The sequence below is a fragment of the Pinus tabuliformis genome, chromosome 1_1, assembly GCF_031772625.1.
Source record: "Pinus tabuliformis cultivar Carrire ecotype Pingquan chromosome 1_1, CPIR1, whole genome shotgun sequence".
Lineage (NCBI taxonomy): Eukaryota > Viridiplantae > Streptophyta > Pinopsida > Pinales > Pinaceae > Pinus > Pinus tabuliformis.
Genome location: NC_142297.1, coordinates 844,164,362 through 844,186,974, shown reverse-complemented (window position 1 = coordinate 844,186,974; position 22,613 = coordinate 844,164,362). Strand labels below are relative to the sequence as shown.

The 22,613-nt window shown below is 59.5% G+C and overlaps 16 non-coding genes and 10 pseudogenes across 16 annotated transcripts; all 26 read left to right on the top strand.

The window, feature by feature from the left end:
- The first annotated feature begins 134 nt into the window (after nt 1–134).
- On the top strand, nt 135–252 carry LOC149216886 (5S ribosomal RNA; annotated as a pseudogene).
- Nucleotides 253–957: 705 nt separating this feature from the next.
- Nucleotides 958–1,076, top strand: LOC149216885 (5S ribosomal RNA). Its single transcript, XR_016251591.1, has one exon. It is a non-coding gene; the product is annotated as a 5S ribosomal RNA (ribosomal RNA).
- A 1,420-nt stretch (nt 1,077–2,496) lies between these two features.
- On the top strand, nt 2,497–2,613 carry LOC149216884 (5S ribosomal RNA; annotated as a pseudogene).
- Nucleotides 2,614–4,064: 1,451 nt separating this feature from the next.
- LOC149216883 (5S ribosomal RNA) lies at nt 4,065–4,183 on the top strand. Its single transcript, XR_016251703.1, has one exon. It is a non-coding gene; the product is annotated as a 5S ribosomal RNA (ribosomal RNA).
- A 718-nt stretch (nt 4,184–4,901) lies between these two features.
- Nucleotides 4,902–5,020, top strand: LOC149216882 (5S ribosomal RNA; annotated as a pseudogene).
- Nucleotides 5,021–5,739: 719 nt separating this feature from the next.
- LOC149216881 (5S ribosomal RNA) lies at nt 5,740–5,857 on the top strand (annotated as a pseudogene).
- Nucleotides 5,858–6,272: 415 nt separating this feature from the next.
- LOC149216880 (5S ribosomal RNA) lies at nt 6,273–6,391 on the top strand. Its single transcript, XR_016251637.1, has one exon. It is a non-coding gene; the product is annotated as a 5S ribosomal RNA (ribosomal RNA).
- A 724-nt stretch (nt 6,392–7,115) lies between these two features.
- LOC149216879 (5S ribosomal RNA) lies at nt 7,116–7,234 on the top strand (annotated as a pseudogene).
- A 717-nt stretch (nt 7,235–7,951) lies between these two features.
- Nucleotides 7,952–8,069, top strand: LOC149216878 (5S ribosomal RNA). The gene has a single exon (XR_016251691.1). It is a non-coding gene; the product is annotated as a 5S ribosomal RNA (ribosomal RNA).
- Nucleotides 8,070–8,790: 721 nt separating this feature from the next.
- On the top strand, nt 8,791–8,909 carry LOC149216877 (5S ribosomal RNA). Its single transcript, XR_016251574.1, has one exon. It is a non-coding gene; the product is annotated as a 5S ribosomal RNA (ribosomal RNA).
- Nucleotides 8,910–9,630: 721 nt separating this feature from the next.
- LOC149216876 (5S ribosomal RNA) lies at nt 9,631–9,749 on the top strand. The gene has a single exon (XR_016251594.1). It is a non-coding gene; the product is annotated as a 5S ribosomal RNA (ribosomal RNA).
- Nucleotides 9,750–10,465: 716 nt separating this feature from the next.
- LOC149216875 (5S ribosomal RNA) lies at nt 10,466–10,583 on the top strand (annotated as a pseudogene).
- Nucleotides 10,584–11,300: 717 nt separating this feature from the next.
- On the top strand, nt 11,301–11,419 carry LOC149216874 (5S ribosomal RNA). Its single transcript, XR_016251690.1, has one exon. It is a non-coding gene; the product is annotated as a 5S ribosomal RNA (ribosomal RNA).
- A 720-nt stretch (nt 11,420–12,139) lies between these two features.
- On the top strand, nt 12,140–12,258 carry LOC149216873 (5S ribosomal RNA). The gene has a single exon (XR_016251673.1). It is a non-coding gene; the product is annotated as a 5S ribosomal RNA (ribosomal RNA).
- Nucleotides 12,259–12,976: 718 nt separating this feature from the next.
- LOC149216872 (5S ribosomal RNA) lies at nt 12,977–13,095 on the top strand (annotated as a pseudogene).
- Nucleotides 13,096–13,504: 409 nt separating this feature from the next.
- Nucleotides 13,505–13,623, top strand: LOC149216871 (5S ribosomal RNA; annotated as a pseudogene).
- A 721-nt stretch (nt 13,624–14,344) lies between these two features.
- LOC149216870 (5S ribosomal RNA) lies at nt 14,345–14,463 on the top strand (annotated as a pseudogene).
- Nucleotides 14,464–15,183: 720 nt separating this feature from the next.
- Nucleotides 15,184–15,302, top strand: LOC149216869 (5S ribosomal RNA). Its single transcript, XR_016251609.1, has one exon. It is a non-coding gene; the product is annotated as a 5S ribosomal RNA (ribosomal RNA).
- Nucleotides 15,303–15,940: 638 nt separating this feature from the next.
- Nucleotides 15,941–16,059, top strand: LOC149216868 (5S ribosomal RNA). Its single transcript, XR_016251702.1, has one exon. It is a non-coding gene; the product is annotated as a 5S ribosomal RNA (ribosomal RNA).
- Nucleotides 16,060–16,783: 724 nt separating this feature from the next.
- On the top strand, nt 16,784–16,902 carry LOC149216867 (5S ribosomal RNA). Its single transcript, XR_016251699.1, has one exon. It is a non-coding gene; the product is annotated as a 5S ribosomal RNA (ribosomal RNA).
- A 722-nt stretch (nt 16,903–17,624) lies between these two features.
- LOC149216866 (5S ribosomal RNA) lies at nt 17,625–17,742 on the top strand (annotated as a pseudogene).
- Nucleotides 17,743–18,466: 724 nt separating this feature from the next.
- On the top strand, nt 18,467–18,585 carry LOC149216865 (5S ribosomal RNA). Its single transcript, XR_016251596.1, has one exon. It is a non-coding gene; the product is annotated as a 5S ribosomal RNA (ribosomal RNA).
- A 724-nt stretch (nt 18,586–19,309) lies between these two features.
- On the top strand, nt 19,310–19,428 carry LOC149216864 (5S ribosomal RNA). The gene has a single exon (XR_016251700.1). It is a non-coding gene; the product is annotated as a 5S ribosomal RNA (ribosomal RNA).
- A 723-nt stretch (nt 19,429–20,151) lies between these two features.
- LOC149216863 (5S ribosomal RNA) lies at nt 20,152–20,270 on the top strand. The gene has a single exon (XR_016251677.1). It is a non-coding gene; the product is annotated as a 5S ribosomal RNA (ribosomal RNA).
- Nucleotides 20,271–20,992: 722 nt separating this feature from the next.
- LOC149216862 (5S ribosomal RNA) lies at nt 20,993–21,111 on the top strand. The gene has a single exon (XR_016251688.1). It is a non-coding gene; the product is annotated as a 5S ribosomal RNA (ribosomal RNA).
- A 749-nt stretch (nt 21,112–21,860) lies between these two features.
- On the top strand, nt 21,861–21,978 carry LOC149216861 (5S ribosomal RNA). The gene has a single exon (XR_016251606.1). It is a non-coding gene; the product is annotated as a 5S ribosomal RNA (ribosomal RNA).
- Nucleotides 21,979–22,613: the final 635 nt, after the last annotated feature.

Genomic DNA, 22,613 nt, shown 5'->3' with positions numbered 1-22,613 from the left:
GCGGGCGCCGCCAAGTCGGGGAAGAGGGCGAGCTCTTCGCCGAGCCGCTTCGGATCGAGCGCCACGGATGGGCCCCATGCCCTGCGCGTGGCTCGGCGGCCTCCCTTGAAGAGGGGGAGGGGGCGGGATCTTTGCGGTGCGATCATACCAGTGTTAATGCACCGGATCCCATCAGAACTCCGCAGTTAAGCGCGCTTGGGCTAGAGTAGAACTGGGATGGTGACCTCTCCGGAAGTCCTAGTGTTGCAACCTAACCCCCTTTTTGCGCGGCTCGGCGGGAGCGATCGGCGCTAGTGCGGAACTCCGCGGCTGCGCGTGCTCGACGGTAAATTGGATTACGCGCTGCGTTTTTATCTTGTTTTGCGGCGTGGGGCTACTTATATATCGATTTAAACGAGTCTCGCGAACGAAGAGATCGCCGGAGCATTAAGGAGGGGGCCTAACTGAGGAAACGGCGACTCGCTCGAGACTGCTCCAAGGGAAGTTCGAGAACGGGCACCGATTTATCATCCCGGTCGGAAGTCGCGAGCGGGATCACAGCGCAACGGAGGCGACGTATTGCGGCAGCGGGCGATGAATCTGGGACCGTTCGCATCACCGCAGCGAAGATGACACGGGGAGAGTGGTAGGAGGTTTGAATCATATGTACTTTTGCAGGAACTCGAATTTTGGAGGAACCGTGGGTCGTTCACGGAAAGGCGGCGCGAGCTCCACGCAGCGTCGTCGGTGGCTGCGGAACTTACGCCTTTTTCCGCCCGCTCTCTCTCTCGTTCTTCTTTTTCTTTTTTTTTACCCCCTCCGTTCTTCCCCTGGTTCGCTGGCTCCGCGCGGGGCGGGCGGCGCCGCCAAGTCGGGGAAGAGGAAGAGCTCCTCCTTCGCCGAGCGCCACGGATGGGCCCCATGCCCTGCGCGTGGCTCGGCGGCCTCCCTTGAAGAGGGGGAGGGCGGGATCTTTGCGGGTGCGATCATACCAGCATTAATGCACCGGATCCCATCTGAACTCCGCAGTTAAGCGCGCTTGGGCTAGAGTAGTACTGGGATGGGTGACCTCCCGGGAAGTCCTAGTGTTGCACCCTACCCCCCTTTTCGCGCGGCTCGGCGGGAGCGATCGCGCTAGTGCGGAACTCCGCGGCTGCGCGTGCTCGACGGTAAATTGGATTACGCGCTGCGTGTTTATCTTGTTTTGCGCGTGGGCTACTTATATATCGATTTATAACAGAGTGTCGCGAACGAAGAGATCGCCGAGCATTAAGGAGGGGGGCTAACTGAGGGAAACGGCGACTCGCTTGAGACTGCTCCAAGGAAGTTCGAGAACGGGGCTCCGATTTATCATCCCGGTCGGAAGTCGCGAGCGGGATCACAGCGCAACGGAGCGACGTAATTGCGGCAGCGGGCGAGGAATCTAGGACCGTTCGCATCACCGCAGCGAAGACGACACGGGGAAGGGGTAGGAGGTTTGAATCATATGTACTTTTGCAGGAACTCGAATTTTGGAGGAATCCGTGGTCGTTCACGGAAAGGTGGCGCGAGCTCCACGCAGCGTCGTCGGTGGCTACGAAACTTACGCCTTTTTCGCCCCGCTCTCTCTCGTTCTTCTTTTTCTTTTTTTGTTACCCCCTCCGTTCTTCCCCTGGTTTGCTGGCTCCGCGCGGCGGGCGCGCCGACAAGTCGGGGAAGAGGGCGAGCTCCTGCGCCGAGCCGCTTCGGATCGAGCGCCACGGATGGGCCCCATGCCCTGCGCGTGGCTCGGCGGCCTCCCTTGAAGAGGGAGAGGGTGCGGGATCTTTGCGGGTGCGATCATACCAACGTTAATCCTAGTGTTCACCCTACCCCCCCTTTTCGCGCGGTCTCGGCGGGAGCGATCGGCGCTAGTGCGGAACTCCGTGGCAGCGCGTGCTCGACGGTAAATTGGATTACGCGCTGCGTGTTTATCTTGTTTTGCGGCGTGGGGCTACTTATATATCGATTTATAACAGAGTCTCGCGAACGAAGAGATCGCCAGAGCATTAAGGAGGGGGGCCTAATTAAGGGAAACGGCGACTCGCTCAAGACTGCTCCAAGGGAAGTTCGAGAACGGGCACCGATTGATCATCCCGGTCGGAAGTCGCAAGCGGGATCACAGCGCAACGGAGGCGACGTATTGCGGCAGCAGGCGATGAATCTGGGACCGTTCTCATCACCGCAGCGAAGATGACATGGGGAGAGTGGGTAGGAGGTTTGAATCATATGTACTTTTGCAGGAACTCGAATTTTGGAGGAACCCGTGGGTCTTTCACGGAAAGCCCCGCTCTCCTCTTTCTTCTTTTTCTTTTTTGTTACCAACCCTCCGTTCTTCCCCTGGTTCGCTGGCTCCGCGCGGGGTGGGCTGCGCCGCCAAGTCGGCGTAAGGGCGAGCTCCTTCGCCGAGCCGCTTCGGATCGAGGGCCACGGATGGGCCCCCAGCCCTGCGCGTAGCTCGGCGCCTCCCTTGAAGAGGGGGGGGGGCAGGACCCTTGCGGGTGCGATCATACCAGCGTTAATGCACCGATCCCATCAGAACTCCGCAGTTAAGCGCGCTTGGGCTAGAGTAGTACTGGGATGGGTGACCTCCCGGGAAGTCCTAGTGTTCACCCTACCCCCCTTTTCGCGCGGCTCGGCGGGAGCGTCAGCGCTAGTGCGGAACTCCGCGGCTGCGCGTGCTCGACGGTAAATTGGATTACGCACTGCGTGTTTATCTTGTTTTGCGGCGTGGGGCTACTTATATATCGATTTTATAACGAAGTCTCGCGAACGAAGAGATCGCCGGAGCATTAAGGAGGGGGGCCTAACTGAGGAAACGGCGACTCGCTCGAGACTGCTCCAAGGGAAGTTCGAGAACGGGGCTCCGATTTATCATCCCGGTCGGAAGTCGCGAGCGGGATCACAGCGCAACGGAGGCGACGTATTGCGGCAGCGGGCGAGGAATCTAGGACCGTTCGCATCATCGCAGCGAAGACGACACGGGGAGAGTGGTATAGGAGTTTGAATCATATGTACTTTTGCAGGAACTCGAATTTTGGAGGAACCCGTGGGTCGTTCACGGAAAGGCAGCGCGAGCTCCACGCAGCGTCGTCTGGCTGCGGAACTTACGCCTTTTTCGCCCCCGCTCTCTCTCGTTCTTCTTTTTCCTTTTTTTGTTACCCCCTCCGTTCTTCCCCTGGTTCGCTGGCTCCGCGCGGGTGGGCGGCGCCGCCAAGTCGGGGAAGAGGGCGAGCTCCTTCGCCGAGCCCTTCGATCGAGGCCACGGATGGGCCCCATGCCCTGCGCGTGGCTCGGCGGCCTCCCTTGAGAGGGGGTGACCTCCCGGGAAGTCCTAGTGTTGCACCCTACCCCCCTTTTCATGCGGCTCGGCGGAGCGATCGGCGCTAGTGCGAAACTCCGCCGCTGCGCGTGCTCGACGGTAAATTGGATTACGCGCTGCGTGTTTATCTTGTTTTGCGGCGTGGGGCTACTTATATATCGATTTATAACGGAGTCTCAAGAACGAAGAGATTGCCGGAGCATTAAGGAGGGGGCTTAACTGAGGGAAACAGCGACTCGCTCGAGACTGCTCCAAGGGAAATTCGAGAACGGGGCACCGATTTATCATCCCGGTCGGAAGTCGTGAGTGGGATCACAGCGCAACGGAGGCGACGTATTGCGGCAGCGGGCGAGGAATCTAGGACCGTTCGCATCACTGCAGCGAAGATGACACGGGGAGAGGGTAGGAGGTTTGAATAATATGTACTTTTGCAGGAACTTGAATTTTGGAGGAACCTGTGGGTCGTTCACGGAAAGGCGGTGCGAGCTCCACGCAGCGTCGTCGGTGGCCGCGAAACTTATGCCTTTTTCGCCCCGCTCTCTCTCGTTCTTATTTTTCTTTTTTTGTTACCCCCTCCGTTCTTCCCCTGGTTCGCTGGCTCCGCGTGGGGCGGGCGGCGCCGCCAAGTCGGGGAAGAGTGCGAGCTCCTACGCCGAGCCGCTTCGGATCGAGTGCCACGAATGGGCCCCATGCCCTGCGCGTGGCTCGGCCCTCCCTTGAAGAGGGGGAGGGGGCGGATCTTTGCGGGTGCGATCATACCAGTGTTAATGCACAGGATCCCATCAGAACTCCGTGGTTAAGCGCGCTTGGGCTAGAGTAGTACTGGGATGGGTGACCTCCCGGGAAGTCCTAGTGTTGCACCCCACCCCCCTTTTTGCGCGGCTCGGCGGGAGCGATCGGCGCTAGTGCGGAACTCCGCGGCTGCGCGTGCTCGACAGTAAATTGGATTACGCGCTGCGTGTCTATCTTGTTTTGCGGCGTGGGGATACTTATATATCGATTTATAACGGAGTCTCGCGAACGAAGAGATCGCCGGAGCATTAAGGAGGGGGGCCTAACTGAGGAAAACGTAGACTCGCTCAAGACTGCTCCAAGGGAAGTTCGAGAACGGGGCACCCGATTTATCATCCCGGTCAGAAGGCGCGAGCGGATCACAGCGCAACGGAGGCGACGTATTGTGGTAGCGGGGATGAATCTGGGACCGTTCGCATCACCGCAGCGAAGATGACACGGGAGAGTGGGTAGGAGGTTTGAATCATATGTACTTTTTGCAGGAACTCGAATTTTGGAGGAACCCGTGGGTCGTTCACGGAAAGGCGGCGCGAGCTCCACGCAGCGTCGTCGTGGCCGCGAAACTTACGCCTTTTTCGCCCTGCTCTCTCTCGTTCTTCTTTTGCTTTTTTTGTTACCTCCTCGTTCTTCCCCTGGTTCGCTGGCTCCGCGCGGGGCGGGCGCGCCGCCAAGTCGTGGAAGAGGGCGAGATCCTGCGCCGAGCGCTTCGGATCGAGCGCCACGAATGGGCCCCATGCCCTGTGCGTGGCTCGGCGGCCTCCCTTGAAGAGGGGAGGGGCGGGATCTTTGCGGGTGCGATCATACCAGTGTTAATGCATCGGATCCCATCAGAACTCCGCAGTTAAGCGTGCTTGGGCTAGAGTAGTACTGGGATGGTTGACCTCCCGGGAAGTCCTAGTGTTGCAACTACCACCCCCCCCTTTTTGCGCGGCTCGGCGGGAGCGATCGGCGCTAGTGCGGAACTCCGCGGCTGCGCGTGCTCGACGCTAAATTGGATTACGCGCTGCGTGTTTATCTTGTTTTGCGGCGTGGGCTACTTATACATCGATTTATAACGGAGTCTCGCGAACGAAAAGATCGCCGGAGCATTAAGGAGGGGGCCTAATTGAGGGAAACGACGACTCGCTCAAGACTGCTCCAAGGGAAGTTCGAGAACGGGGCACCGATTTATCATCCCAGTCGGAGTCGCGAGCGGGATCACAGCGCAACGGAGGCGACGTATTGCGGCAGCGGGCGATGAATCTGGACCGTTCGCATCACCGCAGCGAAGACGACACGGGAGAGTGGGTAGGAAGTTTGAATCATATGTACTTTTGCAGGAACTTGAATTTTGGAGGAACCCGTGGGTCGTTCACGGAAAGGCGGCGCGAGCTCCACGCAGAGTCGTCGGTGGCTGCGGAACTTACGCCTTTTTCGCCCCGCTCTCTCTCGTTCTATTTTTTCTTTTTTTGTTACCCCCTCCGTTCTTCCCCTGGTTCGCTGGCTCCGCGCGGGCGGGCGGCGCCGCCAAGTCGGGAAGAGAAGAGCTCCTTCGCCGAGCCGCTTCGGATCGAGGGCCACGGATGGCCCCATGCCCTGCGCGTGGCTCGGCGGCCTCCCTTGAAGAGGGGGAGGGGCGGGATCTTTGCGGTTGCGATCATACCATCGTTAATGCACTGGATCCCATCAGAACTCCGCAGTTAAGCGCACTTGGGCTAGCGTAGTACTGGGATGGGTGACTTCCCGGGGAGTCGTATGTTGCACCACCCTACCCCGCTTTTTGCGCGGCTCCGCGGGAGCGATCAGCGCTAGTGCGGAACTCCGCGGCTGCGCGTGCTCGAGTGGGTAGGAGTTTGAATCATATGTACTTTTGCAGGAACTTTGGAGGAACCCGTGGATCTTCACGGAAAGGCGCGTGAGCTGCACGCAGCGTCTCGTTGGCCGCGGAACTTACAACTTTTTCGCCCCGCTCTCTCTCGTTCTTCTTTTTCCTTTTTTTGGTACCCCCTCCGTTCTTCCCCTGGTTCGCTAGCTCCGCGCGGGGCGGGCAGCGCCGCCAAGTCGGGGAAGAGGGCGAGCTCCTGCGCCGAGCCGCTTCGGATCGAGCGCCACGGATGGGCCCCATGCCCTGCGCGTGGCTCGGCGGCCTCCCTTGAAAAGGGGGAGGGGGCTGGATCTTTGCGGGTGCGATCATACCAGCGTTAATGCACCGGATCCCATCTGAACTCCACAGTTAAGCGCGCTTGGGCTAGAGTAGTACTGGGATGGGTGACCTCCAGGGAAGTCCTAGTGTTGCACCCTACCCCCCTTTTTCGCGCGACTTGGCGGGAGCGATCGGCGCTAGTGCGGAACTCCGTGGCTGCGTGTGCTCGACGGTAAATTGGATTACGCGCTGCGTGTTTATCTTGTTTTGCGGCGTGGGGCTACTTATATATCGATTTATAACAGAGTCTCGCGAACGAAGAGATCGCCAGAGTATTAAGGAGGGGGGCCTAACTGAGGGAAACGGCGACTCGCTCGAGACTGCTCCAAGGGAAGTTCGAGAACGGGGCACCGATTTATCATCCCGGTCGGGAGTCGCGAGCGGGATCACAGCGCAACGGAGGCGACGTATTGCGGCAGCGGGCGATGAATCTGGGACCGTTCGCATCACCGCAGCGAAGACGACATGGGAGAGTGGTAGGAGGTTTGAATCATATGTACTTTTGCAGGAACTCGAATTTTGGAGGAACCCGTGGGTCGTTCACGGAAAGGCGGCGCGAGCTCCACGCAGCGTCGTCGGTGGCTGCAGAACTTACGCCATTTTCGCCCCGCTCTCTCTCGTTCTTCTTTTTCTTTTTTTGTTACCCCCTCCGTTCTTCCCCTGGTTCGCTGGCTCCGCGCGGGGCGGGCGGCGCCGCCAAGTCGGGGAAGAGGGCGAGCTCCTTCGCCGAGCCGCTTCGGATCGAGGGCCACGGATTGGCCCCATGCCCTGCGCGTGGCTCGGCGGCCTCCCTTGAAGAGGGGGAGGGGGCAAGATCCTTGCGGGTGCGATCATACCAGCGTTAATGCACCAGATCCCATCAGAACTCCGCAGTTATGCGCACTTGGGCTAGAGTAGTACTGGGATGGGTGACCTCCCGGGAAGTCCTAGTGTTGAACCCTACCCCCCTTTCTGCGCGGCTCGACGGGAGCGATCGGCGCTAGTGCGGAACTCCGCGGCTGTGCGTGCTCGACGGTAAATTGGATTACGCGCTGCGTGTTTATCTAGTTTTGCGGCGTGGGGCTACTTATATATCGATTTATAACGGAGTCTCGCGAACGAAGAGATCGCCGGAGCATTAAGGAGGGGGGCCTAACTGAGGTAACGGCGACTCGCTCGAGACTGCTCCAAGGGAAGTTCGAGAACGGGGCACCGATTTATCATCCCTGTCGGAAGTCGCGAGCGGGATCACAGCGCAACGGAGGCGACGTATTGTGGCAGCGGGCGATGAATCTGGGACCGTTCGCATCACCGCAGCGAAGATGACACGGGAGAGTGGGTAGGAGGTTTGAATCATATGTACTTTTGCAGGAACTCGAATTTTGGAGGAACCCGTGGGTCGTTCACGGAAAGGCTGCGCGAGCTTCACGCAGCGTCGTCGGTGGCTGCGGAACTTACGCCTTTTTCGCCCCGCTCTCTCTCGTTCTTCTTTTCTTTTTGTTACCCCCTCGTTCTTCCCCTGGTTCGCTGGCTCCGCGCGGGGCGGGCGGCGCGGCCAAGTTGGGGAAGAGGGCGAGCTCCTTCGCCGAGCCGCTTCGGATCGAGGGCCACGGATGGGCCCCATGCCCTGCGCGGGCTCAGCGGCCTCCCTTGAAGAGGGGGAGGGGCGGGATCTTTGCGGGTGCGATCATACCAGCGTTAATGCACCGGATCCCATCAGAACTCCGCAGTTAAGCGCGCTTGGGCTAGAGTAGTAGAGGGATGGGTGACCTCCCGGAAGTCCTAGTGTTGCACCCTACCCCCCTTTTTGCGCGGGTCGGCGGGAGCGATCGGCGCTAGTGCGGAACTCCGCGGCTGCGCGTGCTCGACGGTAAATTGGATTACGCGTTGCGTGTTTATCTTGTTTTGCGGCGTGGGGCTACTTATACATCGATTTATAACGGAGTCTCGCGAACGAAGAGATCGCCGGAGCATTAAGGAGGGGGGCCTAACTGAGGGAAACGACGACTCGCTCGAGACTGCTCCAAGGGAAGTTCTAGAACGGGGCACCGATTTATCATCCCGGTCGGAAGTCACGAGCCAGATCACAACGCAACGGAGGCGACGTATTGCGGCAGCGGGCGATGAATCTACGACCGTTCGCATCACCGCAGCGAAGATGACACGGGGAGAGTGGGTAGGAGGTATGAATCATATGTACTTTTGCAGGAACTCGAATTTAGGAGGAACCCGTGGTTCGTTCACGGAAAGGCGGCGCGAGCTCCACGCAGCGTCGTCGGTGGCTGCGGAACTTACGCCTTTTTCGCCCCGCTCTCTCTCGTTCTTCTTTTTCTTTTTTGTTACCCCCTCCGTTCTTCCCCTGGTTCGCCGGCTCCGCGCGGGCGGGCGGCGCCGCCAAGTCGGGGAAGAGGGCGAGCTCCTTCGCCGAGCCGCTTCGGATCGAGGGCCACGGATGGGCCCCATGCCCTGCGCGTGGCTCGGCGGCCTCCCTTGAAGAGGGGAGGGGGCGGATCTTTGCGGGTGCGATCATACCAGCGTTAATGCACCGGATCCCATCAGAACTCCGCAGTTAAGCGCGCTTGGGCTAGAGTAGTACTGGGATGGGTGACCTCCCGAGAAGTCCTAGTGTTGCACCCTACCCCCCTTTTCGCGCGGCTCGGCGGGAGCCATCGGCGCTAGTGCGGAACTCCGCGGCTGCGCGTGCTCGACGGTAAATTGGATTACGCATAGCGTGTTTATCTTGTTTTGCGGCGTGGACTACTTATATATCGATTTATAACGGAGTCTCGCGAACGAAGAGATCGCCGAGCATTAAGGAGGGGGCCTAACTCAGGGAAACGATGACTCGCTCGAGACTGCTCCAAGGGAAGTTCAAGAACGGGGCATCGATTTATCATCCCGGTCGGAAGTCGCGAGCGGGATCACAGTGCAACGGAGGCGACGTATTGCGGCAGCGGGCGATGAATCTAGGACCATTCGCATCACCGCAGCGAAGATGACACTGGGAGAGTGGGTAGGAGGTTTGAATCATATGTACTTTTGCAGGAACTCGAATTTTGGAGGAACCCGTGGGTCGTTCACGGAAAGGCGGCGCGAGCTCCATGCAACGTCGTCAGTGGCCGCGGAACTTACGCCTTTTTCACCCGCTCTCTCTCGTTCTTCTTTTCCTTTTTTTGTTACCCCCTCCGTTCTTCTCCTGGTTCGCTGGCTCCGCGCGGGGCGGGCGACGCCGCCAAGTCGGAGAAGAGGGCGAGCTCCTTCGCCGAGCCGCTTCGGTTCGAGGGCCATGGATGGGCCCCATGCCCTGGGCGTGGCTCAGCGGCATCCCTTGTAGTGGGGGAGGGCGCAGGATCTGTGCGGGTGCGATCATACCAGCGTTAATGCATCGGATCCCATCAGAACTCCGCAGTTAAGCGCGCTTGGGCTAGAGTAGTACTGGGATGGGTGACCTCCCGGGAAGTCCTAGTGTTGCACCCTACCCCCCTTTTCGCGCAGCTCGGCGGGAGCGATCGGCGCTAGTGCGGAACTCCACGGTTGCGCGTGCTCGACGGTAAATTGGATTACGCGCTGCGTGTTTATCCTGTTTTGCGGCGTGGGGCTACTTATATATCGATTTATAACGAGTCTCGCGAACGAAGAGATCGCCGGAGCATTAAGGAGGGGGGCCTAACTGAGGGAAACGGCGACTCGCTCGAGACTGCTCCAAGGGAAGTTCGAGAACGGGGCACCGATTTATCATCCCGGTCGGAAGTCGCGAGCTGGATCACATTGCAACGGAGGCGACGTATTTCCGCAGCGGGCGATGAATCTAGGACCGTTCGCATCACCGCAGCGAAGATGACACGGGGAGAGTGGGTAGGAGGTTTGAATCATATGTACTTTTGCAGGAACTCGAATTTTGGAGGAACCCGTTGATCGTTCACGGAAAGGTAGCGCGAGCTGCACGCAGCGTCGTCGGTGGACGCGAACTTACAACTTTTTCGCCCCGCTCTCTCTCGTTCTTCTTTTCTTTTTTTGTACCCCCTCCGTTCTTCCCCTGGTTCGCTGGCTCCGCGCGGGCGGTGCACCGCCAAGTCAGGGAAGAGGGCGAGCTCCTGCGCCGAGCCGCTTCGGAACGAGCGCCACGGATGGGCCCCATGCCTGCGCGTGGCTCGGCGGCCTCCCTTGAAGAGGGGAGGGGGCGGGATCTTTGCGGGTGCGATCATACCAACATTAATGCACCGGATCCCATCTGAACTCCGCAGTTAAGCGCGCTTGGGCTAGAGTATATTGGGATGGGTGACCTCCCGGGAAGTCCTAGTGTTGCACCCTACCCCCCCTTTTTCGCGCGGCTCGGCGGGAGCGATCGGCGCTAGTGCGGAACTCCGTGGCTGCGCGTGCTCGACGTAAATTGGATTACGCGCTGTGTGTTTATCTTGTTTTGCGGCGTGGGGCTACTTATATATCGATTTATAACAGAGTCTCCGAACGAAGAGATCGCCGAGCATTAAGGATGGGGCCTAACTGAGGGAAACGGCGACTCGCTCGAGACAGCTCCAAGGGAAGTTCGAGAACGGGGCACCGATTTATCATCCCGGTCGGAGTCGCGAGCGGGATCACAGCGCAACGGAGGCGACGTATTGCGGCAGCGGGCGAGGAATCTAGGACCGTTTGCATCACCGCAGCGAAGACGACACGGGGAGAGTGGGTAGGAGGTTTGAATCATATGTACTTTTGCAGGAACTCGAATTTTGGAGGAACCCATGGGTCGTTCACGGAAAGGCGCGCGAGCTCCACGCAGCGTCGTCGGTGGCCGCGAAACTTACGCCTTTTTCGCCCGCTCTCTCTCGTTCTTCTTTTTTTTTTTTGTTACCCCCTCCGTTCTTCCCCTGGTTCGCTAGCTCCGCGCGGGCGGGCGGCGCCGCCAAGTCGGGGAAGAGGGCGAGCTCCTTCGCCGAGCCGCTTCGGATCGAGGGCCACGGATGGGCCCCATGCCCTGCGCGTGGCTCGGCGGCCTCCCTTGAAGAGGGCGAGGGGGCGAGATCTTTGCGGTGCGATCATACCAGCGTTAATGCACCGGATCCCATCAGAACTCCGCAGTTAATTGCGCTTGGGCTAGACTAGTACTGGGATGGGTGACCTCCTGGGAAGTCCTAGTGTTGCACCCTACCCCCCTTTTTGCGCGGCTCGGCGGGAGCGATCGGCGCTAGTGCGGAACTCCGCGGCTGCGCGTGCTCGACGGTAAATTGGGTTACGCGCTGCGTGTTTATCTAGTTTTGCGGCGTGGGGCTACTTATATATCGATTTATAACAGAGTCTCGCGAACGAAGAGATCGCCAGAGCATTAAGGAGGGGGGCCTAACTGAGGGAAACGGCGACTCGCTCGAGACTGCTCCAAGGGAAGTTCGAGAACGGGGCACCGATTTATCATCCCGGTCGAAGTCGCGAGCGGGATCACAGCGCAACGGAGGCGACGTATTGTGGCAGCGGGCGATGAATCTGGGACCGTTCGCATCACCGCAGCGAAGATGACACGGGGAGAGTGGGTAGGAGGTTTGAATCATATGTACTTTTGCAGGAACTCGAATTTTGGAGGAACCCGTGGGTCGTTCACGAAAAGGCGGCGCGAGCTCCACGCAGCGTCGTCGGTGGCCGCGAAACTTACGCCTTTTTCGCCCCGCTCTCTCTCGTTCTTCTTTTGCTTTTTTTGTTACCCCCTGCGTTCTTCCCCTGGTTCGCTGGCTCCGCGCGGGGCGGGCGCGCCGCCAAGTCGTGAAGAGGGCGAGCTCCTGCGCCGAGCGGCTTCGGATCGAGCGCCACGGATGGGCCCCATGCCCTGCGCGTGGCTCGGCGGCCTCCCTTGAAGAGGGGAGGGGGCGGATCTTTGCGGGTGCGATCATACCAGTGTTAATGCACCGGATCCCATCAGAACTCCGCAGTTAAGCGCGCTTGGGCTAGAGTAGTACTGGGATGGGTGACCTCCCGGGAAGTCCTAGTGTTGCAACCTACCCCGCTTTTTGCGCGGCTCGGCGGGAGCGATCGGCGCTAGTGCGGAACTCCGCGGCTACGCGTGCTCGACGGTAAATGGATTACGCGCTGCGTGTTTATCTTGTTTTGCGGCGTGGGGCTACTTATACATCGATTTATAACGGAGTCTCGCGAACGAAGAGATCGTCGGAGCATTAAGGAGGGGGGCCTAATTGAGGGAAACGGCGACTCGCTCGAGACTGCTCCAAGGGAAGTTCGAGAACGGGGCACCGATTTATCATCCCGGTCGGAGTCGCGAGCGGGATCACAGCGCAACGGAGGCGACGTATTGCGGCAGCGGGGATGATTCTGGGACGTTCGCATCACCGCAGCGAAGATGACACGGGGAGAGTGGGTAGGAGGTTTGAATCATATGTACTTTTGCAGGAACTCGAATTTTGGAGGAACCCGTGGTCGTTCACGAAAGGCGGCGCGAGCTCCACGCAGCGTCGTCGGTGGCTGCGGAACTTACGCCTTTTTCGCCCCGCTCTCTCTCGTTCTTCTTTTTCTTTTTTTGTTACCCCCTCCGTTCTTCCCCTGGTTCGCTGGCTCCGCGCGGGGCGGGCGGCGCCGCCAAGTCGGGGAAGAGGAAGAGCTCCTTCGCCGAGCCGCTTCGGATCGAGGGCCACGGATGGGCCCCATGCCCTGCGCGTGGCTCGGCGGCCTCCCTTGAAGAGGGGGAGGTGGCAGGATCCTTGCGGTGCGATCATACCAGCGTTAATGCACCGGATCCCATCAGAACTCCGCAGTTAAGCGCACTTGGGCTAGAGTAGTACTGGGATGGGTGACTTCCCGGGAAGTCGTAGTGTTGCACCCTACCCCCCATTTTGCGCGGCTCGGCGGGAGTGATCAACGCTAGTGCGGAACTCTGCGGCTGCACATGCTCGAGTGGGTACGAGGTTTGAATCATATGTACTTTTGCAGAACTTTGGAGGAACCCATGGATCGTTCACGGAAAGGCGGCGCGAGCTGCACGCAGCGTCTTCGGTGGCCGCGGAACTTACAACTTTTTCGCCCCCCTCTCTCTCGCTTCTTTTCCTTTTTTTGGTACCCCCTCCGTTCTTCCCCTGGTTCGCTAGCTCCGCGCGGGGCGGGCGGCGCTGCCAAGTCGGGAAGAGGGAGCTCCTCCTGCGCCGAGCGGCTTCGGATCGAGCGCCACGGATGGGCCCCATGCCCTGCGCGTGGCTCGTGGCCTCCCTTGAAAAGGGGAGGGGGCTGGATCTTTGCGGTGCGATCATACCAGCATTAATGCACCGGATCCCATCTGAACCCCGCAGTTAAGCGCGCTTGGGCTATAGTAGTACTGGGATGGGTGACCTCCAGGGAAGTCCTAGTGTTGCACCCTACCCCCCTTTTCGCGCGGCTCGGCGGAGCGATCGACGCTAGTGCGGAACTCCGTGGCAGCGCGTGCTCGACGGTAAATTGGATTACGCGATGCGTGTTTATCTTGTTTTGCGGCGTGGGGCTACTTATATATCGATTTATAACAGAGTCTCGCGAACGAAGAGATCGCCGGAGTATTAAGGAGGGGGGCCTAACTGAGGGAAACGGCGACTCGCTCGAGACTGCTCCAAGGGAAGTTCGAGAACGGGGCACCGATTTATCATCCCGGTCAGAAGTCGCGAGCGGGATCACAGCGCAACGGAGGCGACGTATTGCGGCAGCGGGCGAGGAATCTAGGACCGTTCGCATCACCGCAGCGAAGATGGCACGGGAGAGTGGGTAGGAGGTTTGAATCATATGTACTTTTGCAGGAACTCGAATTTTGGAGGAACCCGTGGTCGTTCATGGAAAGGCGGTGCGAGCTCCACGCAGCGTCGTCGGTGGCTACGAAACTTACGCCTTTTCGCCCCGCTCTCTCTCGTTCTTCTTTTTCTTTTTTTGTTACCCCCTCCGTTCTTCCCCTGGTTTGCTGGCTCCGCGCGGGGCGGGCGGCGCCGCCAAGTCGGGGAAGAGGGCGAGCTCCTGCGCCGAGCCGCTTCGGATCGAGCGCCACGGATGGGCCCCATGCCCTGCGCGTGGCTCGGCGGCCTCCCTTGAAGAGGGAGAGGGGGCGGGATCTTTGCGGGTGCGATCATACCATCGTTAATGCCCCAGATCCCATCAAAACTCCGCAGTTAAGCGCGCTTGGGCTAGAGTAGTACTGGGATGGGTGACCTCCCGGGAAGTCCCAGTGTTACAACCTACCCCCCTTTTTTGCGGCTCGGCGGAGCGATCGACGCTAGTGCGGAACTACGCGGTTGCGCGTGCTCGACGGTAAATTGGATTACGCGCTGCGTGTTTATCTTGTTTTGCGGCGTGGGGCTACTTATACATCGATTTATAACGGAGTCTTGCGAACGAAGAGATCGCCGGAGAATTAAGGAGGGGGGCCTAACTGACGGAAACGGCGACTCGCTCAAGACTGCTCCAAGGGAAGTTCGAGAACGGGCCATCGATTTATCATCCCGGTCGGAAGTCGCGAGCGGGATCACAGCGCAACGGAGGTGACGTATTGCGGCAGCGGGGGATGAATCTGGGACCGTTCGCATCACCGCAGCGAAGATGACACGGGGAGAGTCGGTAGGAGGTTTGAATCACATGTACTTTTGCAGGAACTCGAATTTTGGAGAAACCCGTGGGTCGTTCACGGAAAGGCGGCGCGAGCTCCACGCAGCATCGTCGGTGGCTGCGTAACTCAAGCCTTTTCGCCCCGCTCTCTCTCTCGTTCTTCTTTTTCTTTTTTGTTACCCCCTCGTTCTTCCCGTGGTTCGCTGGCTCCGCGGGGCGGGCGGCGCCGCCAAGTCGGGGAAGAGGGCGAGCTCCTTCGCCGAGCCGCTTCGGATCGAGGGCCACGGATGGGCCCCATGCCCTGCGCGTGGCTCGACGGCCTCCCTTGAAGAGGGGGAGGGGGCAGGATCCTTGCGGGTGCGATCATACCAGCGTTAATGCACCGGATCCCATCAGAACTCCGCAGTTAAGCGCTCTTGGGCTAGAGTAGTACTGGGATGGGTGACCTCCCGGGAAGTCCTAGTGTTGCACCCTACCCCCCTTTTCACGCGGCTCGGCGGGAGCGATCGGCGCTAGTGCGGAACTCCGCGGCTGCGCGTGCTCGACGGTAAATTGGATTACGCGCTGCGTGTTTATCTTGTTTTGCGGCGTGGGGCTACTTATATATCGATTTATAACGGAGTCTCGCGAACGAAGAGATCGCCGAAGCATTAAGGAGGGGGGCCTAACTGAGGGAAACAGCGACTCGCTCGAGACTGCTCCAAGGGAAGTTCGAGAACGGGCACCGATTTATCATCCCGGTCGGAAGTCGCGAGTGGGATCACGGCGCAACAGAGGCGACGTATTGAGGCAGCGGGCGAGGAATCTAGGACCGTTCGCATCACCGCAGCGAAGATGACACGGGGAGAGTGGGTAGGAGGTTTGAATCATATGTACTTTTGCAGGAACTCGAATTTGTTGGAGGAACGTGTGGTCTTCTTTTTCTTTTTTGTTACCCCCTCCGTTCTTCCCCTGGTTCGCTAGCTCCGCGTGGGGCGGGCGGCGCCGCCAAGTCGGGGAAGAGGGCGAGCTCCTACGCCGAGCCGCTTCGGATCGAGTGCCACGGATGGGCCCCATGCCCTGCGCGTGGCTCGGCGGCCTCCCTTGAAGAGGGGAGGGGGCGGGATCTTTGCGGGTGCGATCATACCAGTGTTAATGCACAGGATCCCATCAGAACTCCGCGGTTAAGCGCGCTTGGGCTAGAGTAGTACTGGGATGGGTGACCTCCCGGGAAGTCCTAGTGTTGCACCCCACCCCCCTTTTTGCGCGGCTCGGCGGGAGCGATCGGCGCTAGTGCGGAACTCCGCGGCTGCGCGTGCTCGACAGTAAATTGGATTACGCGCTGCGTGTCTATCTTGTTTTGCGGCGTGGGGATATTTATATATCGATTTATAACGGAGTCTCGCGAACGAAGAGATCACCAGAGCATTAAGGAGGGGGGCCTAACTGAGGAAAACGTAGACTCGCTCAAGACTGCTCCAAGGGAAGTTCGAGAACGGGGCACCGATTTATCATCCCGGTCAGAAGTCGCGAGCGGGATCACAGCGCAACGGAGGCGACGTATTGCGGTACCGGGGGATGAATCTGGGACCGTTCGCATCACCGCAGCGAAGATGACACGGGGGGAGTGGGTAGGAGGTTTGAATCATATGTACTTTTGCAGGAACTCGAATTTTGGAGGAACCCGTGGGTCGTTCACGGAAAGGCGGCGCGAGCTCCACGCAGCGTCGTCGGTGGCTGCGGAACTTACGCCTTTTTCGCCCCGCTCTCTCTCGTTCTTCTTTTTCTTTTTTGTTATCCCCTCCGTTCTCCCATGGTTCGCTAGCTCCGCGCGGGGCGGGCGGCGCCGCCAAGTCGGGGAAGAGGGCGAGCTCCTTCGCCGAGCCGCTTCGGATCGAGGGCCACGGATGGGCCCCATGCCCTCCGCGTGGCTCGGCGGCCTCCCTTGAAGAGGGGGAGGGGGCAGGATCCTTTGCGGGTGCGATCATACCAGAGTTAATGCACCGGATCCCATCAGAACTCCGCAGTTAAGCGTGCTTGGGCTAGACTAGTACTGGGATGGGTGACCTAACGGGAAGTCCTAGTGTTGCACCCTACCCCCCTTTTTGTGCGGCTCGGCGGGAGCGATCGGCGCTAGTGCGGAACTCCGCGGCTGCGTGTGCTCGACGGTAAATTGGTTACGCGCTGGGTGTTTATCTAGTTTTGCGGCGTGGGGCTACTTATATATCGATTTATAACGGAGTCTCACGAACGAAGAGATCGCCGGAGCATTAAGGAGGGGGGCCTAACTGAGGGTAACGACGACTCGCTCGAGACTGCTCCAAGGGAAGTTCGAGAACGGGGCACCGATTTATCATCCCGGTTGGAAGTCGCGAGCGGGATCACAGCGCAACGGAGGCGACGTATTGTGGCAGCGGGCGATGAATATGGACCGTTCGCATCACCGCAGCGAAGATGACACGGGGAGAGTGGGTAGGAGGTTTGAATCATATGTACTTTTGCAGGAACTCGAATTTTGGAGGAACCCGTGGGTCGTTCACGGAAAGGCGGCGCGAGCTCCACGCAGCTTCGTCGGTGGCCGTGAAACTTACTCCTTTTTCGCCCCGCTCTCTCTCGTTCTTCTTTGCTTTTTTTGTTACCCCCCTGCGTTCTTCCCCTGGTTCGCTGGCTCCTCGCGGGGCGGGCGGCGCCGCCAAGTCGTGGAAGAGGGCGAGCTCCTGCGCCGAGCGGCTTCGGATCGAGCGCCACGGATGGGCCCCATGCCCTGCGCGTGGCTCGGCGGCCTCCTTTGAAGAGGGGGAGGGGGCGGGATCATTGCGGTGCGATCATACCATGTTAATGCACCGGATCCCATCAGAACTCCGCAGTTAAGTGCGCTTGGGCTAGAGTAGTACTGGGATGGGTGACCTCCCGGGAAGTCCTAGTGTTGCAACCTACCCCCCTTTTTGCGCGGCTCGGCGGGAGCTATCGGCGCTAGTGCGGAACTCCGCGGCTGCGCGTGCTCGACGGTAAATTGGATTACGCGCTGCGTGTTTATCTTGTTTTGCGGCGTGGGGCTACTTATACATCGATTTATAACGGAGTCTCGCGAACGAAGAGATCGTCGGAGCATTAAGGAGGGGGGCCTAATTGAGGGAAACGGCGACTCGCTCAGACTGCTCCAAGGGAAGTTCGAGAACGGGGCACCGATTTATCATCCCGGTCAGGAGTCGCGAGCGGGATCACAGCGCAACGGAGGCGACGTATTGCGGCAGCGGGCGATGAATCTGGGACCGTTCGCATCACCGCAGCGAAGATGACACGCGGAGAGTGGGTAGGAGGTTTGAATCATATGTACTTTTGCAGGAACTCGAATTTTGGAGGAACCCGTGGGTCGTTCACGGAAAGGCGGCGCGAGCTACACACAGCGTCGTCGGTGCCTGTAGAACTTACGCCTTTTTCGCCCCGCTCTCTCTCGTTCTTCTTTTTCTTTTTTTGTTACCCCCTCCGTTCTTCCCCTGGTTCGCTGGCTCCGCGCGGGGCGGGCGGCGCCGCCAAGTCGGGGAAGAGGGCGAGCTCCTTCGCCGAGCCGCTTCGGATCGAGGGCCACGGATGGGCCCCATGCCCTTTGCGTGGCTCGGCAGCCTCCCTTGAAGAGGGGGAGGGGGCAGGATCCTTGCGGGTGCGATCATACCAGCGTTAATGCACCGGATCCCATCAGAACTCCGCAGTTAAGCGCACTTGGGCTAGAGTAGTACTGGGATGGGTGACCTCCCGGGAAGTCCTAGTGTTGCACCCTACCCCCCTTTTTGCGCGGCTCGGCGGGAGCGATCGGCGCTAGTGCGGAACTCCGCGGCTGCGCGTGCTCGACGGTAAATTGGGTTACGCGCTGCGTGTTTATCTAGTTTTGCGGCGTGGGGCTACTTATATATCGATTTATAACGGAGTCTCGCGAACGAAGAGATTGTCGGAGCATTAAGGAGGGGGGCCTAACTGAGGGTAACGGTGACTCGCTCGAGACTGCTCCAAGGGAAGTTCGAGAACGGGGCACCGATTTATCATCCCGTCAGAAGTCGCGAGCGGGATCACAGCGCAACGGAGGCAACGTATTGTGGCAGCGGGCGATGAATCTGGGACCGTTCGCATCACCGCAGCGAAGATGACACGGGGAGAGTGGGTAGGAGATTTGAATCATATGTACTTTTGCAGGAACTCGAATTTTGGAGGAACCCGTGGGTCATTCACGGAAAGGCGGCGCGAGCTCCACGCAGCGTCGTCGGTGGCTGCGGAACTTACGCCTTTTTTGCCCCGCTCTCTCTCATTCTTCTTTTTCTTTTTTTGTTACCCCCTCCGTTCTTCCCCTGGTTCGCTGGCTCCGCGCAGGGCAGGCGGCGCCGCCAAGTCGGGGAAGAGGGCGAGCTCCTTCGCCGCGCCGCTTCGGATCGAGGGCCACGGATGGGCCCCATGCCCTGCGCGTGGCTCGGCGGCCTCCCTTGAAGAGGGGGAGGGGGCGGGATCTTTGCGGTTGCGATCATACCAGCGTTAATGCACCGGATCCCATCAGAACTCCGCAGTTAAGTGCGCTTGGGCTAGAGTAGTACAGGGATGGGTTACCTCCCGGGAAGTCCTAGTGTTGCACCCTACCCCCCTTTTCGCGCGGCTCGGCGGGAGCGATCAGCGCTAGTGCGGAACTCCGCGGCTGCGCGTGCTCGACGGTAAATTGGATTGCGCACTGCGTGTTTATCTTGTTTTGCGGCGTGGGGCTACTTATACATCGATTTATAACGGAGTCTCGCGAACGAAGAGATCGCCAGAGCATTAAGGAGGGGGGCCTAACTGAGGGAAATGACGACTCGCTCGAGACTGCTCCAAGGGAAGTTCTAGAACGGGGCACCGATTTATCATCCCGGTCGGAAGTCGCGAGCGGGATCACAACGCAACGGAGGCGACGTATTGCGGCAGCGGGCGATGAATCTAGGACCGTTCGCATCACCGCAGCGAAGATGACACGGGGAGAGTGGGTAGGAGGTATGAATCATATGTACTTTTGCAGGAACTCGAATTTTGGAGGAACCCTTGGGTCGTTCACGGAAAGGCGACGCGAGCTCCACGCAGCGTCGTCGGTGGTCGCGGAACTTACGCCTTTTTTGCCTCGCTCTCTCGTTCTTCTTTTTCTTTTTTTGTTACCCCCTCCGTTCTTCCCCTAGTTCGCTGGCTCCGCACGGGGCGGGCGGCGCCGCCAAGCCGGGGAAGAGGGCGATCTCCTGCGGCGAGCCGCTTCGGATCGAGCGCCACGGATGGGCCCCATGCCCTGCGCGTGGCTCGGCGGCCTCCCTTGAAGAGGGGGAGGGGGCGGGATCTTTGCGGGTGCGATCATACCAGCATTAATGCACCGGATCCCATCTGAACTCTGCAGTTAAGCGTGCTTGGGCTAGAGTAGTACTGGGATGGGTGACCTCCCGGGAAGTCCTAGTGTTGCAACCTACCCCCTTTTCGCGCGGCTCGGCGGGAGCGATCGGCGCTAGTGCGGAACTCCGCGGCTGCGCGTGCTCGACGGTAAATTGGATTACGCGCTGCGTGTTTATCTTGTTTTGCGGCGTGGGGCTACTTATATTCGATTTATAATGGAGTCTCGCGAACGAAGAGATCGCCGGAGCGTTAAGGAGGGGGGCCTAACTGAGGGAAACGGCGACTCGCTCGAGACTGCTCCAAGGGAAGTTCGAGAACGGGGCACTGATTTATAATCCCGGTCGGAAGTCGCGAGAGGGATCACAACGCAACGGAGGCGACGTATTGCGGCAGCGGGCGATGAATCTAGGACCGTTCGCATCACCGCAGCGAAGATGGCACGGGAGAGTGGGTAGGAGGTTTGAATCATATGTACTTTTGCAGGAACTCGAATTTTGGAGGAACCCATGGGTCTTTCACGGAAAGGCGGCGCGAGCTCCACGCAGCGTCGTCGGTGGCGGCGGAACTTACACCTTTTTCGCCCCGCTCTCTCTCGTTCTTCTTTTTCTTTTTTTGTTACCCCCTCCGTTCTTCCCCTGGTTCGCTGGCTCCGCGCGGGGCAGGCAGCGCCGCCAAGTCGGGGAAGAGGGCGAGCTCCTTCGCCGCGCCGCTTCGGATCGAGGGCCACGGATGGGCCCCATGCCCTGCGCGTGGCTCGGCGGCCTCCCTTGAAGAGGGGGAGGGGGCGGGATCTTTGCGGTTGCGATCATACCAGCGTTAATGCACCGGATCCCATCAGAACTCCGCAGTTAAGCGCGCTTGGGCTAGAGTAGTACAGGGATGGGTTACCTCCCGGGAAGTCCTAGTGTTGCACCCTACCCCCCTTTTCGCGCGGCTCAGCGGGAGCGATCAGCGCTAGTGCGGAACTCCGCGGCTGCGCGTGCTCGACGGTAAATTGGATTGCACGCTGCGTGTTTATCTTGTTTTGCGGCGTGGGGCTACTTATACATCGATTTATAACGGAGTCCTAGTGTTGCACCCTACCTAACGAGTCTCGCGAACGAAGAGATCGCCGGAGCATTAAGGATGGGAGCCTAACTGAGGAAACGGCGACTCGCTCGAGACTGCTCCAAGGGAAGTTCGAGAACGGGGCACTGATTTATCATCCTGGTCGGGAGTCGCGAGCGGGATCACAGCGCAACGGAGGCGACGTATTGCGGCAGCGGGCGAGGAATCTAGGACCGTTCGCATCACCGCAGCGAAGACGACACGGGGAGAGTGGGTAGGAGGTTTGAATCATATGTACTTTTGCAGGAACTCGAATTTTGGAGGAACCCGTGGGTTGTTCACGGAAAGGCGGCGCGAGCTCCACGCAGCATCGTCGGTGGCTGCGGAGCTTACGCCTTTTTCGCCCCGCTCTCTCTCGTTCTTCTTTTTCTTTTTTGTTACCCCCTCCGTTCTTCCCTTGGTTCGCTGGCTCCGCGCGGGGCGGGCGGCGCCGCCAAGTCGGGGAAGAGGGCGAGCTCCTTCGCCGAGCCGCTTCGGATCGAGGCCACGGATGGGCCCCATGCCCTGTGCGTGGCTCGGCGGCCTCCCTTGAAGAGGGGGAGGGGGCAGGATCCTTGCGGGTGCGATCATACCAGCGTTAATGCACCGGATCCCATCAGAACTCCGCAGTTAAGCGCGCTTGGGCTAGAGTAGTACTGGGATGGGTGACCTCCCGGAAGTCCTAGTGTTGCACCCTACCCCCCTTTTCGCGCGGCTCGGCGGGAGCGATCGGCGCTAGTGCGGAACTCCGCGGCTGCGCGTGCTCGACGGTAAATTGGATTACGCGCTGCGTGTTTATCTTGTTTTGCGGCGTGGAGCTACTTATATATCGATTTATAACGGAGTCTCGCGAACGAAGAGATCGCCGGAGCATTAAGGAGGGGGGCCTAACTGAGGGAAACGGCCACTCGCTCGAGACTGCTCCAAGGGAAGTTCGAGAACGGGGCTCCGATTTATCATCCCGGTCGGAAGTCGCGAGTGCGATCACAGTGCAACGGAGGCGACGTATTGCTGCAGTGGGCGAGGAATCTAGGACCGTTCGCATCACCGCAGCGAAGATGACACGGGGAGAGTGGGTCGGAGGTTTGAATCATATGTACTTTTGCAGGAACTCGAATTTAGGAGGAACCCGTGGGTCGTTCACGGAAAGGCGGCGCGAGCTCCACGCAGCGTCGTCGGTGGCTGCGGAGCTTACGCCTTTTTCGCCCCGCTCTCTCTCGTTCTTCTTTTCCTTTTATTGTTACCCCCTCCGTTCTTCCCCTGGTTCGCTGGCTCCGCGCGGGGCGGGCGGCGCCACCAAGTCGGGGAAGAGGGCGAGCTCCTGCGCCGAGC